Below are 15,035 nucleotides of genomic sequence, written 5' to 3' on the forward strand. Positions count from 1 at the left end.
TCACTTTTCCTCCTCTCAGGCAGAGGAGATACATCCTTGAAAGCACGACCGTCTATTAATTTTCAGACGGCAGTGACGCGCGGCCCTTAGCTGCGCGCTAACGCGATTACGACTTTCTGGATAATCAGAGCTTCTCGAGAGAAGGAGCACGAAGAGATACACATCGAGCTCGCGCTCCGTGCCGCATCGCTCGCGTCCGGGTACGAACCTGCCCCGGACTTCGTCTCCCGGACCGGACGAGAGAGAGTGAGAGACGGGGGAGGGAAAGAGAGTTCTTCGTCGAGGCGCGCGTGGCTTCCTTTGAGGTGAATTCTCTAGCGTTTCGTTTCTTGCGCGAGCGTGCTCGTTCGGATTTTCGGGACGAGCCAATTTGGCTTTGTTTCATTTTTCATTTAGTCCACTCCCTGCCCCCCCTCCCTATTCCCGTAACTCCTTTTTCGTCTTATCCACCGCCGCGAGCTCATTTTTCACTTAACCCGTCGCCCGATCTATATCCGATCCATGAGCCGAGGCAAGGCGATTTTCGCGAGCAAACGGGTTCTCGCTTTTTTCATAGATCACGTACGTTAGCCTGTCGAACGCCCTCTAAATAATAGCGGAGTTAATTCCGCTCCCGGGAGTGGAAGAGACGAGCTGTATATGGCTGTATGTGTGTCCGTATGTATATATATGTACCCGAGCGCGCTCTCTCACGAAATTACATAATTTTTAATTATGTTTTTCTTTGCGTTTGCACCGGATGGTTCTCGCTTTTTACACGCACATGCGCAGCGTGTATCGTGTCTATCGACGTTGCTTCGACGTGTTGTACGAGACGTGTGTATTCGACATTTTCATGCGATATTCTCCAGTAATATTCGGTAAACGATGTTCTCACACATACACGCACACACACACACACGCGCGCGCGCGCGCGCGCGCGCACATCTTGAATACTTTTATATGTTCCTAAGTCACAAATACCCGCTGCCTCGTGCATCGGCGCGCGCGACGATTCCGAGTGAAATTCGGTAAACAGTAACTTCCCGCCGGAGTCGACTTACTCCATGAGGCTCGTCGTAAAGCAGTCATAAATTCAAAGAGTATCACGAACGCGTCTACGATACTCGGGAGGAAATGTAACACCGTTGTCGTCGCGTCCTCGAACGAGGAAGGCCTTTGATACCTTCGCCCTACTGTCACGGTAATCATGGAAACGCACCAAATCTCGGTATCCAATAGAAGATACCGGAGAACAATGCTCTCAGCATCACAGCGATAAAGGTCGATTCAATTATCGTACTGGAGGACCTTCGCTCGTTGCGCTCCGCATCTACTTTTGTGCGCTTCACAATCCAGTTTATTTCTTAGATCGGCCACGGACCGTCGTTGCGATTGAATAAGTGGAAAATGCGTCCTCTCGCGCGAGTGACGACGGTGTCGCTTTGATTAGCCTTCAAAATTGTCGAAAATCTCAAAATCAAAGTGAAGAGTGCGCGCGACGACGTTCCGTATTATGAGTGATAGAATGTCGGAATTGGTCGGACATTTGAAAATTGAAAACTGCAATCTCTCTCGACTTGACTGTCAATCATCTCACTGACGGTCTCTTTTTTGACGAAGTCGATTAACTCCACGTGCCGATATAACCAGATTACCCAATCGCGCATTTACCTCTACAAAAGTTTAAGATTTCGAGAATTTAAGCGTCTCGCGTCTTAATATTCAAGATTGAAGTTACGGCGCGCGATGATTTTTCGCCCAATTTCAGCCGGATCGAAATTCATCGATTTCATCAATTATTAACCAAATTTTGTGCCCGTTGCGCTGAGATTACAACGGAACTTTCGACAAACAACGCCGGTAAACAGTGATATTTTGATAATCTTAGCACGAGAGGATTGTGAACGCGCGCGTCTAACAGATGCAAGTGACAAAAGGCATATAGTAAGTTGGTACAAGTAAGTTGGTCTTCGTGAAAAGAAACTCCTGCTAAAGGATAAAGTTAAATCATTCCTCGCGAGGACATCGAAAAGCAAAACAGCGCATTGAAGTAATTCCTCAATTGTCACAGCCCGCGGCGAGGAGCGTTTCAAACTTTCCGTCCTTACTGACTCTTTAACTAGAAAAGTTTCCTCCAGTCTTCTAATCTTTAAACAGCAGATTCCTAAACTAGTAAATTGTCTACTAAAGCGACATATATACACGCCGAAAAAACACTTTTGAAAGAGGTTTTACAAATACTTGGGGAAAAATGCTCTATTTCCCAACGTTCTTCAATCTCTTGATGACGGAAATGTCAAATTTCAAAATATTAAAAAAAAAAGAAACTTATATCGAAGTAATTGGAACATGACACTATAATTTTATGAGGTCGGTTAATTGAAATTGCGACTTTTTCTTCCGCTTCCGGATATTTCTGTCCTCAATACAACTAAGGGGCTAATTGCCTATAAAATTATTCCTGTACATGCGCCGATTAAATCTAACAAGTTATTAAAAAAATATATATATTTTCCATATTTCATATTTTCGATATATTTCAGTTGTTGCATTCATCGTGGAGTTCACCTTCCATCGTTCACTCTCCAACAAGTTCGACGAAAGCGACGATAGCAATCGGACTGAAGTTAAAAAGTTTGTCCGGGAAATTAATATCAACGCCGCGCCTTTGCCTCCGAATAAAAGCCGCGCTCATCGATCAGCAAAACGACGTACAAACTTTTTCGGCAGCCCGAAAGATCCCGATAACGACGACTCGGCACGAACGGCCAAGGGCACAGTCGATAATGCATTCTGATCCAAAATAAGCCACGACTTGGAATGCTAATGATATCGTAATCCTATAAAAATGTCGGTACTCTTCGCTGAGCGCGAGCTGCAACATTTATGATATTGATGCTTCGGTCGCGATATTAATGCCATCAATAATCGATCTACTCATACTGAGTGTTAATATTTAAATAGAAATCGAAATAGAATCGTAAAACAATACCAGCGGCATTCTCATATATCTCGGTACATCAAAAGGCAAAATAACATGCAGCAGAGAGATTTTTCATTAGAACTTAACAGTCGACTCCAATCGGCACGAATCACCATGTCTAAATCGAGCAACATGTTTATTTCAAAAATTGATCTCGCGGCGAGGCGCGTATCCGAGCTGCATTCGCTCTGCGTTTGAAATATAATTAAACGAGAGATCTGGAGTAACACGAGAGATTTGCTCGGGAGACGTTCGAATTAACGCTTTCTGCCAGCAGTCGCTCGTCGATCCCGCGCGCATCGATATTTCAGCGCACGTCTCCAGCCGCGCGTCCCGCCTTTCCAGCTGTCTCGCGGAGAGGACTCGCGAATTGCCTCCTTCGTTCGTCCCTTGCTTGCGGGCCAGTGCAAATTACCGGAGCTTTTTATCCTTTGAAGCGGCAGCCGCGCGCGGTGCTGTGTCCTGCCGCCTTTGCGATTAAATCAGACTCCCGGCCGTGCCTCCTCCAGCTTCTCCCTCTCGTTCACCCCAAAGCTGCCGCTTTCTCGCGGCCTCCCGCTCGCGCTCGCGCTCGAGCGGTGAGCTTGCGCGCCTCGTCCTGCACCCGGAGGTCTCCTCCGCGGAGGAGGACCATCAGGATCCCGATCAGTTTACCGGCGTCCCTCAGTCCGTACGGTCGCGTCCGTAACTCGCGCCCGAGCCGCCGAATCGCACGTGCGTCCTCTCGCAGAAAGGGTGAGAGAAGTATAAAAGGGAGCGGACGATGTCGGCCTTACCGTCGACCGCCGAGCGTGTCACCGCGACGTCGTCGTCGTCGTCGTCGTCGTCGTCGTCGAACCGAGCCCGAGATGTGTGAAAGTCCTCCAGGATTACTGCAGCAGGTTTGCGATTCTTTTCATTCAGACATCGGCAACGCGGGGGGAACGAACGGTGCGTTGTGCGCGGCACGCGCAAATTAACGCGGGGATTAACTTCGAAGAGCTCGCGGGACTCGCACGGAAATGAACGCGACGAGCTTTCGCAGCGATGGTGCGGAAAATCCGGAAAAGCTAGGTGTTGTTGTTTAAGTTATCGCGATTTATGCCGAGTCTCGCGCGCACACCGCCTTTCACAGCGAGACTTTCCGCTCTCAAGATTTTAATCATAACGCGCGGCGAAGACCTCCGTGAGAGTTTTCGCGCGTGTCTCGAGCGAATCTCCGCGGAGTATGTTGCCGGCTCGCAGATCTTAATTCGCCCGAGATCTCGTGTTTGTTTTTTAACATTCGGATACGAGAAGAATTTCGCGGACTCGGGCGCGAGTCCCGCTAAAGTTCTTGATTCACTCGGCCGACTTGTGAATTTTAATCCAGACGCACAGTTGCGGTTTATCTTACAAAAGAGAGAAAGTTGGCAAATCTCGATGCAACCGTGCATAGAGATTTTGCGCCGGCCTTTGAGCAATCCATAAAGTGTGCGGAACTTTCGCGGGACTCGCCACGCGGTATCACGAATTTTCATTCGAATCGGTTGCGATGGTGTTTGATCTCCCGGCCAGGGCGGCTCGCATTTTTCGTGCGAGCGACGTGAAGAATTTTCGAAGTGGTCTTCCGGGATTAACGTTGCTCTGCGGGTTCACGAATTTTAATTCCACTCGGTTGCGTCAGGATTTGCCCATGGAATGGGAGAAAGTTACCTTTGAGGCGATTGTGTGTCGAAGCATTTGCATAGCCGACTCGTGTTGAAGCCCTGCGGAACCGCCGTATCGCGTTTGCTAATTTTATTCGCGAAAAACTTTCTAACTGTTTCCGTTCCAATGGAAAGATTATGAATTCGCGCGCTCACGGGGAACGGATGTTTGCGCGAACGCGTGGACGGGACCCTTTGGAAATTAATTCATCCTTGATACGCGATTTTAACCTACTCCCTCGAAACGACGCTCGCTCTCTTATCGTCAAAGAAAATCAATCTCTGCACGAGTGTGCGTCAAAACTGTCGCACCCTCGAGCAGTCCTTGAGATGCAAAGCTCTCCTCGGATTCGTGTAATGGGTTTGCAAATTTCAAATTACATCGATCGCTGTCGCTGGGAGGAGAAAGATGAGGGGCCGAGAGAGTTATTCCGGAATTACAATGAGAGACACACAGAGAGAGAGAGAGAGAGAGAGAGAGAGAGAGAGAGAGAGAGAGAGAGAGAGAGAGCCAGTGTCGACATATCTGGTAAGGAAAAAAGTATCTGGCTGATCGCGACTGACAAGAATCCAATGTACTTAATTTGCGGCCGGAAATGTATATTACTTCGCAATGACTAATGCAAATCAAACACGGCTATCAGCTTGCTGATATGACAGATGCAGATGCTTTTTATTAATAATCCGTGTCTCGTAATTGCGCGCGGAGTGCAGCACGAGTCGGCTCGCGCAGGTCCCATAATATCGTTCTCGCGCATTGCGGCAAGAAACAAATTAATCTCGCCCGTGCGCCCGTACGCAGGAGAGACCGGGCTGGCTCCCGTAAGTTTTTAATGAAAGCTTCGATTTTCGGCCGTCGAGCATCATCCAGAAGTTCCCGGAGAGCCGAAAACGCGCGCGACGCAACTTTGCACATCGATATTCCCGTATTCGTTTATTTCGCTCCGTGACGTCCGTATCCCGGGACCGGCAGGTCGCGGATTTTGCGCGACCTGCCACGACTGAGCGCGACGCCAATTATAAAATGTGTAGAGGCCATTTTACCGCTTGCGGTCTTTGCCTGAGAGCTGTCGCTCCGAAACGGCGCGCGCGCCCAAATTGCGTCGTGATTCTTCAAAAGTCCGCTCGCGGAGAACGTCGATGCGCGCATGAGGGAGGAAGAGAGAGAGAGAGAGAGAGAGAGAGAGAGAGAGAGAGACAGCGAGAGAGAGAGAGAGAGAGAGAGAGAGAATCAAAGCCACGTGGTTCCTCGGTCACCGAAATGGACGGTAAAAATCGCCGCGGGGATAATTGGATTGCCACTTGAGCGAGACGCTCGTCGTTATCTCTTTTAATTGAGACATTGACGGTACACACGCACCACGCGAGCTCGACTCGGTGCTTTTCATGCAAAACGCAGGTCGAGCGAGCGCGCGCGCGCGATTGTAGCGGAAGAAAAGAAAATGGCTAATGCGCGAAGAGAGACTATTTGTATTCCGAGTCGAGTCGAGTACGTAGCGTCCGCCGACTTAGTTAATAACAAATCACAACCGATCCGACGTCCCGCTGTCGTTGTCTCCGCAGAAGCAGCAATCGTATCCGATTTGCATAAATTGTCGTCGCTACAAAGGCGACGGATGTACGTCGCGGCAAGTTCGCGTCGGAATGGCTCCTCCTCGTATTAACGACATTTAATCGCCGACGTCTGCCGGAAAAGCAAACCGGGGCAATTACCGGCGATCTTTGTAGCGGCGCTCGAGAGCGGCCAAGCGATATCCTCAAATGAATATTCCGCAAGTGTTCCGAGTGTACCGCAATCGCTTTTTCCGGTCGTCCCGATTATTATTGAGCGGGATCAGCAATCGACAAATCGCGAAGATCACAACCCCGAGAAGAAGAATGACGACAATAATCAGAACAGAAAGAGAAACAAAGAAAATGTTCGCGCCGTCGCGCCACGATGAGGAAGGAGGGGCGGAGGGGGACGGCAAATGAAATCCGGCTTGGAAATCTGCTATCGCTGTCGACGCTCGCGCGCGGAGAGGGAATTTCTGAAAAATAATTTATTGCCCGGACGACATCGCGTCACATCCAGCAGCAGTGTCTGAATGACTGCCGTCGCGCTCTCGAACGACTCGTACGACATTCTCGAGCATCGACCACTTTCTTTGACGGCTGGAAATCAATTTTCCGCCGCTCGTGTTCGAATCGCTTGACATTTAATGGGCCGCATATTCGCGATCCGATCCATGAGAGATTAACTCGTCGCTGAAAGTACATACATTAGCGACGAGCCGATCGCGCGGTAACGGCCTTTCATTCACACACACACACACACACGCACACACACGCATGCACGCGCGCGCGCACACTCACTCGATCGCAAGATCGCGAGTCTTGTTGATAAAATCCGCGAACGTGAATTACGTACAAGTAATCTCCGATTTATCCCCTCGTAATTCCGTCCTTTTTTCTTACGGCTTAACACGCTTGCTTGATACTTTATTGCGCGTTCGATAACTATAGATTATCGGCGGATTTGGCCGGAGTTCCTTCCTTGCGCAATTTCATCAACTGCAAATTGTCGGCAGCGCGTAAAAACGTCGCGATTCACGGTTAATTCATATTTTTTCGCCGACGTCGACAACTCGGCGAGACAACTTATTATCTATGCAATTTATTTACGAGGTACCAGAGCATGCCGGTATAAATATAAACGCGTACATATATCGATGCATGTGTGTGTGTGTCGGAGCATGGAAATTATATACCTTTCAAATATAACATTTCTATTGATAAGCTTTCCGTGTATGTCTGTGTGTGCGCACATGTACTTGTGTGCACAGTTGTGTGTTGAGCAGTCACTGTTGAGATAACTACCGCGAAATTGCAGTGCCGTGATAAGTTTTAACGGATATTCTTTATCACGTTAGGATGATCCTCGGGACTGAAATGCGCAAATATTTGGATAGCTAGAAACTAAGTTCTTCTACGGCTATTCCACCCCGGGTACTTCATGTAACGCGCGTAATGGTGTTTCTCCAGTATACATAGTTATCAGCTGACTGCCAAGTTTGCCGGAAAAATCTACGGTCAAGTCAACCAGGTCAATCAACCCCCAACTGTTACGCTTAGATTTGGATAACTTGTAATCTCGAGTACCGGAAACACCGCGGCGGGACTTTCCTCCCGCCTGGAAGAACTAAAGAAGATACAAGATGACCGTTACGACTGATGTTAACGTTGTTTCGCTTAATAATCCAATTGACCTTGAGGCAGTCGAATGAAAGTAGCCGCGATAATACCAGCACATTTCCCCTAACGTAATCCGCGGCAACAACGTTTCACCATCTCCGGGATTACGCTAATGGAATGGTATTTATTTCCTCGCCGCACCGCCACTTCATTTTTAATCATATCTGAAACCGGAGAACAAATACAGCTGAACACACGCATACACACACACACACACACACACGCATACATGCGCGCGCGGTTATAAATATAATCGCGTGCGGCTACGCGCGGAAGGTTGCTGTTTCTTCATATTTTCGCGGAGCAACCACGCGGAGTCGCGAGAAATTGTTTTTGAGAAGGAGACCCCGTTTCTTTCGCGCGACGAAACGAGCGACAACCTTCAGAGGAGTAACGTGCGCGCTACAGAGTGCGTCTCTTCTCTCCGTGCAGACCGTCTCTCTCTCTCTCTCTCTCTCTCTCTCTCTCTCTCTCTCTCTAAGCCTCTCTCTCTCTCTCTCTCTCTCTCTCTCTCTCTAAGCGTCTCGTGTCGCCGGTAATGGAGCATCCGGTCCGGCATAAAAAGGTACACGTTTCAATGATGCAAGCGGCGAAAGGATTGCTCAAAGCGATCATTAGCGCTCGCGCTCGCGTGTACACTCACGCTGCATTACCAGGTTATTAATAATATTCCGCACTTGTAAAAAGACGAGGAGCATCTCTTAGAGCCGGAATTGATTAAAGAAGCTACTTTGAGAGCATTTCTGGCTCATCGTGCGTGTTTGGCGAGAGAGGAGCGTATCTTGCACACGCGTTCTTGAGATTAGCATCGTTTCGCCGCGTTTCGAGAGTCAGTCGCGTAGTAATAGTCGTCCTTGTCGTTTTCGTCCTCGTTCTTGTCCTCGTCCTCGTCCTCGTCGTTGTGGACGTCATCTCGCAAATGGTAGGTAAGTTTCATTTGGAAATTCTTCCTCGCGCCGTCACTCATCGCGGGAATTGTTTCTCCGGGCGGCGGTCCGCGTTTTGACCTCTCCGGCTCTCGCTCGTTTTCCGGGATTCAAAACGCTTGTCCTTTTCTCCTTCTTCCTCCCTTCTCCCACTCCCACGGTATCGAGATATCAAGCGGGATTCACGCGCTTCTCGGAGGAGGTGCGAGCTGGAAGTTTTTTGAGACGCCAAAGAGCTAAGGCGAGCTAAGGGCGTACATTAAGCCGCCACTAATGGTGTCACTGGGTCAGATATTATATCCGACTCGAATCTCTCGAAGGTTGCCGTCGCGAGCGGCAAGTTCTGATTAGGCGAGGCGCGAAGGGAAAAATCAGCGTCGCGCGATGAATATGATTTTCACGTTTGATCTTCGCGCCAAGTCAGAACGTGAATTGTACAGATGCGCCGTCACAAACGACGCGGGTACTTTTGCATCGCGGATTAATCCGCGACATCGGATCTTTGACAGCTTGGGCGACAACTTCGCGACGAATTTTGTTTCCGCCGAAGACCGACGCTATCGTAATTCGAAACATGGGGGATCGAAAGCGCGAGAAGGAATTTTGCCGTGCGCGCGCGGCGAGTTCATTATTACAAATTATATATTTCCGCGTCGCGTGCGCTGCGTCGCGTATCGCAAAATACGCTCACGTGGCGACGTAACGATAAATTTTTATGCTCGTGTCGCGCAAGTGGATCGTTCACCGGCCGGTGAGAAGCACTCGCCATGTAAACGTTCGGCGCGTTCGCACTTGCCGTAACCGTGAAACGTGAAATCGCGCAGTTAAGAGTTCGCACAGCCGACTAATTGGTCGGCCGACCCGAGGCGAATGTTAATTCCTCGGGCCGTTGCGATTTATTATAGAATCGCTCCCTTCGTTTTGGCCCACGGTTACAGCTGCCTCACTTTGTTTGCGGGCTGATTGATAATACTTAATAAGCGACCGGCACGAGACGTGATTATTAAGATGTATACTTGCTGACATTTCAATGATAAAATGACCGAACTTCCCTTATTAGTCGAACGTTCGGAGACGCTTGCGTTATACCGCTGTAATACTCTGAACGCTAAACATAATTTATCGTCAGCTACGCGTTTATTCTTACCCGCGAATTACACGCTCCCTTTTTACGATAATGTTTATCATGCAAAATTAGAAACAGACTTCTAGAACGACCAAAGTACCGATCATTATAAACGAGCGAACGAGAGAGCGGACGAGAACTGCGCAGGTAACGTTTCGTCAGGTCTTAAAATGAGCTTCGCGCTAAATAATATATTTTTAATGACGGGACAATAATTGACTCAGCCTCTCGGCCTCTCTTGTCCTGCCTGTTTTAGTTCTTTGCATCACCGTCCCACACTTTTGTCACCTTGTTAGACTAAAGAAATATTTGACCTTACAGGGGCCAAGGGATTTCCACGAGGCATAGAGACGTCGAAAGGAGATGCCGACACGCGGACTTTCCGCGCGGAAATTCACGACTTCGCGGATCTTGAAGATTACGCGTGCGCGCGCGCGCGTGACCGAGGGGAAAGTCCGCGGTTTCTCCGACGCTCTCAGCCCGGCGACCTGCCGCCGGTAAATAAGCAGTTAATTTCTTCGTTTTTGCCGAGCACGGCGCGGCGCGTCGAACCAAGTTAGATTGCGTTGCGGTTTCCGCTTTTTCCAGAAGGGAACAAGCATCGATAATACAATACGGCGAAAGTAGGATACAATCGGACAAGAAGCACAATGACGAACTTTCGCGACTTTTCTGCTACGAATCACACGACACCGTCATTCGCCGACGTGTAAATTTTGCTTCGTCAACTTTTTAATCAGCTAAGTATCCCGAACAGTGACGGATGAAGGAATACCTGCTCGAGATGTATAATTCAATTAGTCCGATGTGTGAGATTTATTAATTAGAGTTGATGATTTTCAGATAGCGCGTATACACATTTATGTACACACACACGGCTTTCTTTCTCCGTACACAGGGTGAGGAAAAAAGGTCTTAATATTTATTATATTTATAAGGCTTAATATTTTTAATGATATATTTAAGGAAAACTTGATAACCTTTTTAATATTTGACTTACGATATCTCAGTAACTATTTGTCGGAAGAAAAAATAATACTAGACTTTTTAAATCTATTTGGCATCAAGAATATCTTGTTACAATAGTACCCTAACTTTTGTTAACATGATTTTAAAACTTCCAAAGGTCACTGTCGGCATATTTTCAAAGTTATTCAGGAGGTTCGATCTCTTTTCCCATCCTGTATAAATCATCGGTTCCTCCCTCAAGCGATTAGATCAAAGGGACATTCGATGACACTGCGTCTGCATGCACACGTACGCGTTTTCAGTGTGAAAAGCAATGATTCTCATTGCTCTGAAGAAAGAATCCAATTGCCGTCTTTTTGTCGGTTTCTCCCTCCGGATAATACGTGACGAACTCGAGGAATGACCCAAGGTAGCAGACGCGCGTGCATTCGCCCGCTGAATAATGTATCTCGTTACGACACGTCGATAGAACGCCGGAACAGATCGTCTCCATGTGGCACGCGGATGCATCTCCTTGCGTAATAACGCGCCGATAAAGTTCGACGGTGTACTTATTTCGCTCAGTATGCAAGGTCGGTATCGTCCACGGCCTGCAAAATGTTCCCTCGCCGCCCGCGCGCGATAACCAGGCGGGATGATCGCGCATTACAATCGTGCGATTGCAGGCTTGAATTTCGGCGGGAAAAGAAAAGATCTCGGCGAAAACGGCCGGCGGGCTATTCACGCAGCGCTCGAGCGTGTAAATTGCCATCTGATAATCCACAAAGGAACTAATGTAAAGCTCGATAAATATTTAACGGTCGTGGACGTGAGATCTAATGATCGCGTGGCGCAGTACGATTTTACAACTGAGAACGTAATTCCTCGTTAATGCAATAGACGAAATAATATTTAACAACGTTCAATAAAAGCTGATTGCGAGAATAATAATGATGAGTCCTGCAGCTTTATAAAATATCCATCACGCTGAAAATCACATCTCGGACGACATGTATATATCTTTGTTGGCCCGATAAAAAATCGAGGGGAGGGGAAGAGAGGGGGCAGATACGCGAATAGAGGGAAAATAATTTGACTGAAACTCGTGTACGTCATGCAGACCCGTGTTTTAGGTCAAACGATCGCGCATTCGCCCTTCAAACTTTTTTTTCCGAAAATCCACCCAGCCATTTTCGCGCGATGCGATAACGAACAAACGGACGAATAAATAGGTAGGGACTTACTTTTATTTCCGGTAGATAAATGCAGGAAAAATATGTGTACTTCGCATCGCTCGGTATACGGAGCACAAAACAAATCCGGCGCATCGATAATATTTTGTAAATTCGCGACAAATATCACGCAGGTTTTTTTCAGTCGCGGAGCGAGCATACCGAAGAACGCTATTTCGTTTTTCAACGGCCGCCTGGTGAATATATAGGTGCGCCCGCTCGCTTGCGCGCGGTAACTTCCGCGGCCCGAAAAACTTCGGGATTTATTCATTACACCTGCGTTGTTACCATCATACTCGCGTCACATACGTTTCCATGAGATACGAACGCGCCTTGCCTCGTTCAAGCACTTCCGGCCGGGGAAACATTTTTCTACTACATTAAAGGGTAGGAATGCGTCGAGCGTGAAGTCGCGACGTTTCGCGGCTCGTCATAAATCTGCAGGTAGAAAAAAGGAGAGCGAAATTTATTCCCCTCTCGCGACGCGCGCGCGAGCCGAGTCTCTTAATTCGCAATTCCCCGTAATTAATATTAATCGCGAGACACCGGCAATGCGCAAAATTCATATTCGCCGATGTTTTTCGTGCGCAAATAAAAGAAAGAGAGGAGACTATCGAAGGGATGTTTTATATTATGCGCGTCCGAATATATGATTTCGTGCGCGAGATCGCGAGTATCTCTCTCTCTCTCTCTCTCTCTCTCTCTCTCTCTCGGCACATCGCTCTTCGCCTTTATTTCATAATGGGGAACAGCGGCAACAAATCGCGTGTTCCGTATAATTGATTATGATTGAATTTAATTACGCACGCGTGGCGGCGCGGAAACGGCGAGGATCGAGCAAATTTCGTCGCGCGAAACGCGATAAGAATCGCTTCAAAGGACGAGATATTTTCGTTCGTCGCCGAATATGTCGGATATTTCTTTGTGACGGGGCGGGAATTGATATCCGCGGCTCCACAACCGCGGCAAGGTGCACGTAAATGAAACGCATATTTCAGGCCAAAGATTTCTCGCGGTCGCCTTTTGTAGCACAGATACTTGTTTGCCGCCGCTACATGCATCGCGAATGCAAATTATGCCGCGTGAAACGCAGATATCAGACCTCCCTCTCGGATCACTTAAACGCCATTCACCAAAACAAACGAAAATTCTTGCGAATTTTCTCTCGCCGGCATCAAGCTCAAACTGCTCCAGACGTTCGTTTGTCGAATCCGCCATTTAAAAATCGTTACCGCCTTCCATCTCGCGCAAGTGGGGAATTTCACCGCGCGCGCGCGCACGTAATGTGTGTCAAGCTCGAGGTAAAAATTAGCGGATATTACCTAGCTACACGGCAAATCATTATTTGCAGCCCACTACGCGCGCTCGAATACATCATAAAAATCGCTCAAGAGCCGCAGCCATTGCCGGTAATTAATTAATGTCGCGTTTCTCGCAAGTGCCAGGGCACACACACACACACACACACATATACACACGGACGCGCGCTCGACGTCGGGAAGGAGCTTCTCGCCGGTAACGGTAATATATATGTACACGTTCAATAACACAACGAGGCAATAATTTACAAAAATATACGCCGGCGAAGTACATTTGCAGCGGACGAGGCGAAAATTAAAAGAAGCAACGCGCGCGCGGCGTGACGAGCGGCGGGCGGCTAGCTGCGCCTAAGAGCCTCGCGGCGCGTCGCTATCTTCGCTCCCGGCTTCGAGAGAATTGATAACATAAATATCGCGGCGGACAGTGGCCGCAATTTATGGGCATTGTAATGACCCTTAATGCGCATGAGTAGTTTGGCTACAAAGCCCTCATAACTCTTACGCGGAGCAAACGTTGCTAATTTTCTTGCGCCCGCCCGCTTAGGCTGTCTTGCGCTAACTCACCCTCGCCTTCGCCCTCGTCCCCTCCCCCTGCCGCCCGCCCGCCCATCCGACTTCCGTAAAAACGTAAATTACAGCCCGGCCAGGCGAGATCATCGTTTCCATTCTTATCTCTCAGCCTCCGTCCGGCCCCGGCGGCGGATGATTCATGCACATTTTCCAAAGTCCGATCTCCGCGATTTTAATCCGCCGTCGTATATTCCCACCGATGTCGCGGCCGGTATTACAAGTCGCGGTAATTTGCGATTCGGATAACCGACGATCCGTTTGGATCATCCGCCCACGCGGCGGTACTCTGACTTTCGTTAAATCTCAATAATGCGCTCGGGGACGGCGGAACAGTCAGACGGGATAAAATCGCAACGAGAGCTGCACGCACGCGCGCACACTCGACCGAGTAAGAAGCGCCGCCGACTCTCTAGCGGGACTCGACCGCTTGACACCACAGGTGATCTACAATGATAATTCCATCGTGATAGCGAGACAGTGCGACAATTGAGAACGTTGAGCGTATTTTTCAATCGATTTTAACCGCATCAAGTGTAATGTATTAAATATAAGTTGGCCCGCGCGCGCAGTTATTCGAGAGCTGCAATTCGCCAGCGAAAGATTAATAATAAATCTCTTATAATATTGAGAGACGAAACCGTTGCCTTTGTTCATATATTATATCGCTTATAATCGGATGACTTCTTACAAAAATACTCACACATGAGGTACATTCGAAAATAGAATATCGGCTGATAGACATATTTTAACGATTCAATCGTGGATTCAAGCGCGTCATTATTTCGTCCGTATCTGTGCTATTTTTCTTTTTCTCTCAAAGAATTCCCGCAAGATTTCCACGTATGCCCCAAGCGTCCCGAGCGGACGTTCCTCGTCTTACGGTCTCTTTCCAAGTAGGAGCGTCATCGATCCCGAAAGAATATCCGCCCAATTCGAACAGGCGGCAATAATTGACGCAGTGTTCTAATTGCCTTCGCATTGTTGTCAGCTGCGATGGATCGGCCGTACACATTATGCTCGCCGCGAAATCGTACCCTCCCGTTTGCGA

The 15,035-nt window shown here is 48.4% G+C and overlaps 1 protein-coding gene across 1 annotated transcript in view; it reads left to right on the top strand.

Annotated features, from left to right (window-relative positions):
* The first annotated feature begins 3,471 nt into the window (after nucleotides 1-3,471).
* Nucleotides 3,472-15,035, top strand: part of LOC105192478 (lachesin) — an 86,784-nt gene continuing 75,220 nt past the window's right edge. Inside the window, exon 1 of the mRNA XM_011156643.2 lies at nucleotides 3,472-3,846. The gene's annotated coding sequence lies outside the window, so the exon portion shown is untranslated. The remainder of the gene's footprint in view (nucleotides 3,847-15,035) is intronic.

The sequence above is a fragment of the Harpegnathos saltator genome, unplaced genomic scaffold (genome assembly GCF_003227715.2).
Source record: "Harpegnathos saltator strain DR-91 unplaced genomic scaffold, Hsal_v8.6 scaffold855, whole genome shotgun sequence".
NCBI lineage: Eukaryota > Metazoa > Arthropoda > Insecta > Hymenoptera > Formicidae > Harpegnathos > Harpegnathos saltator.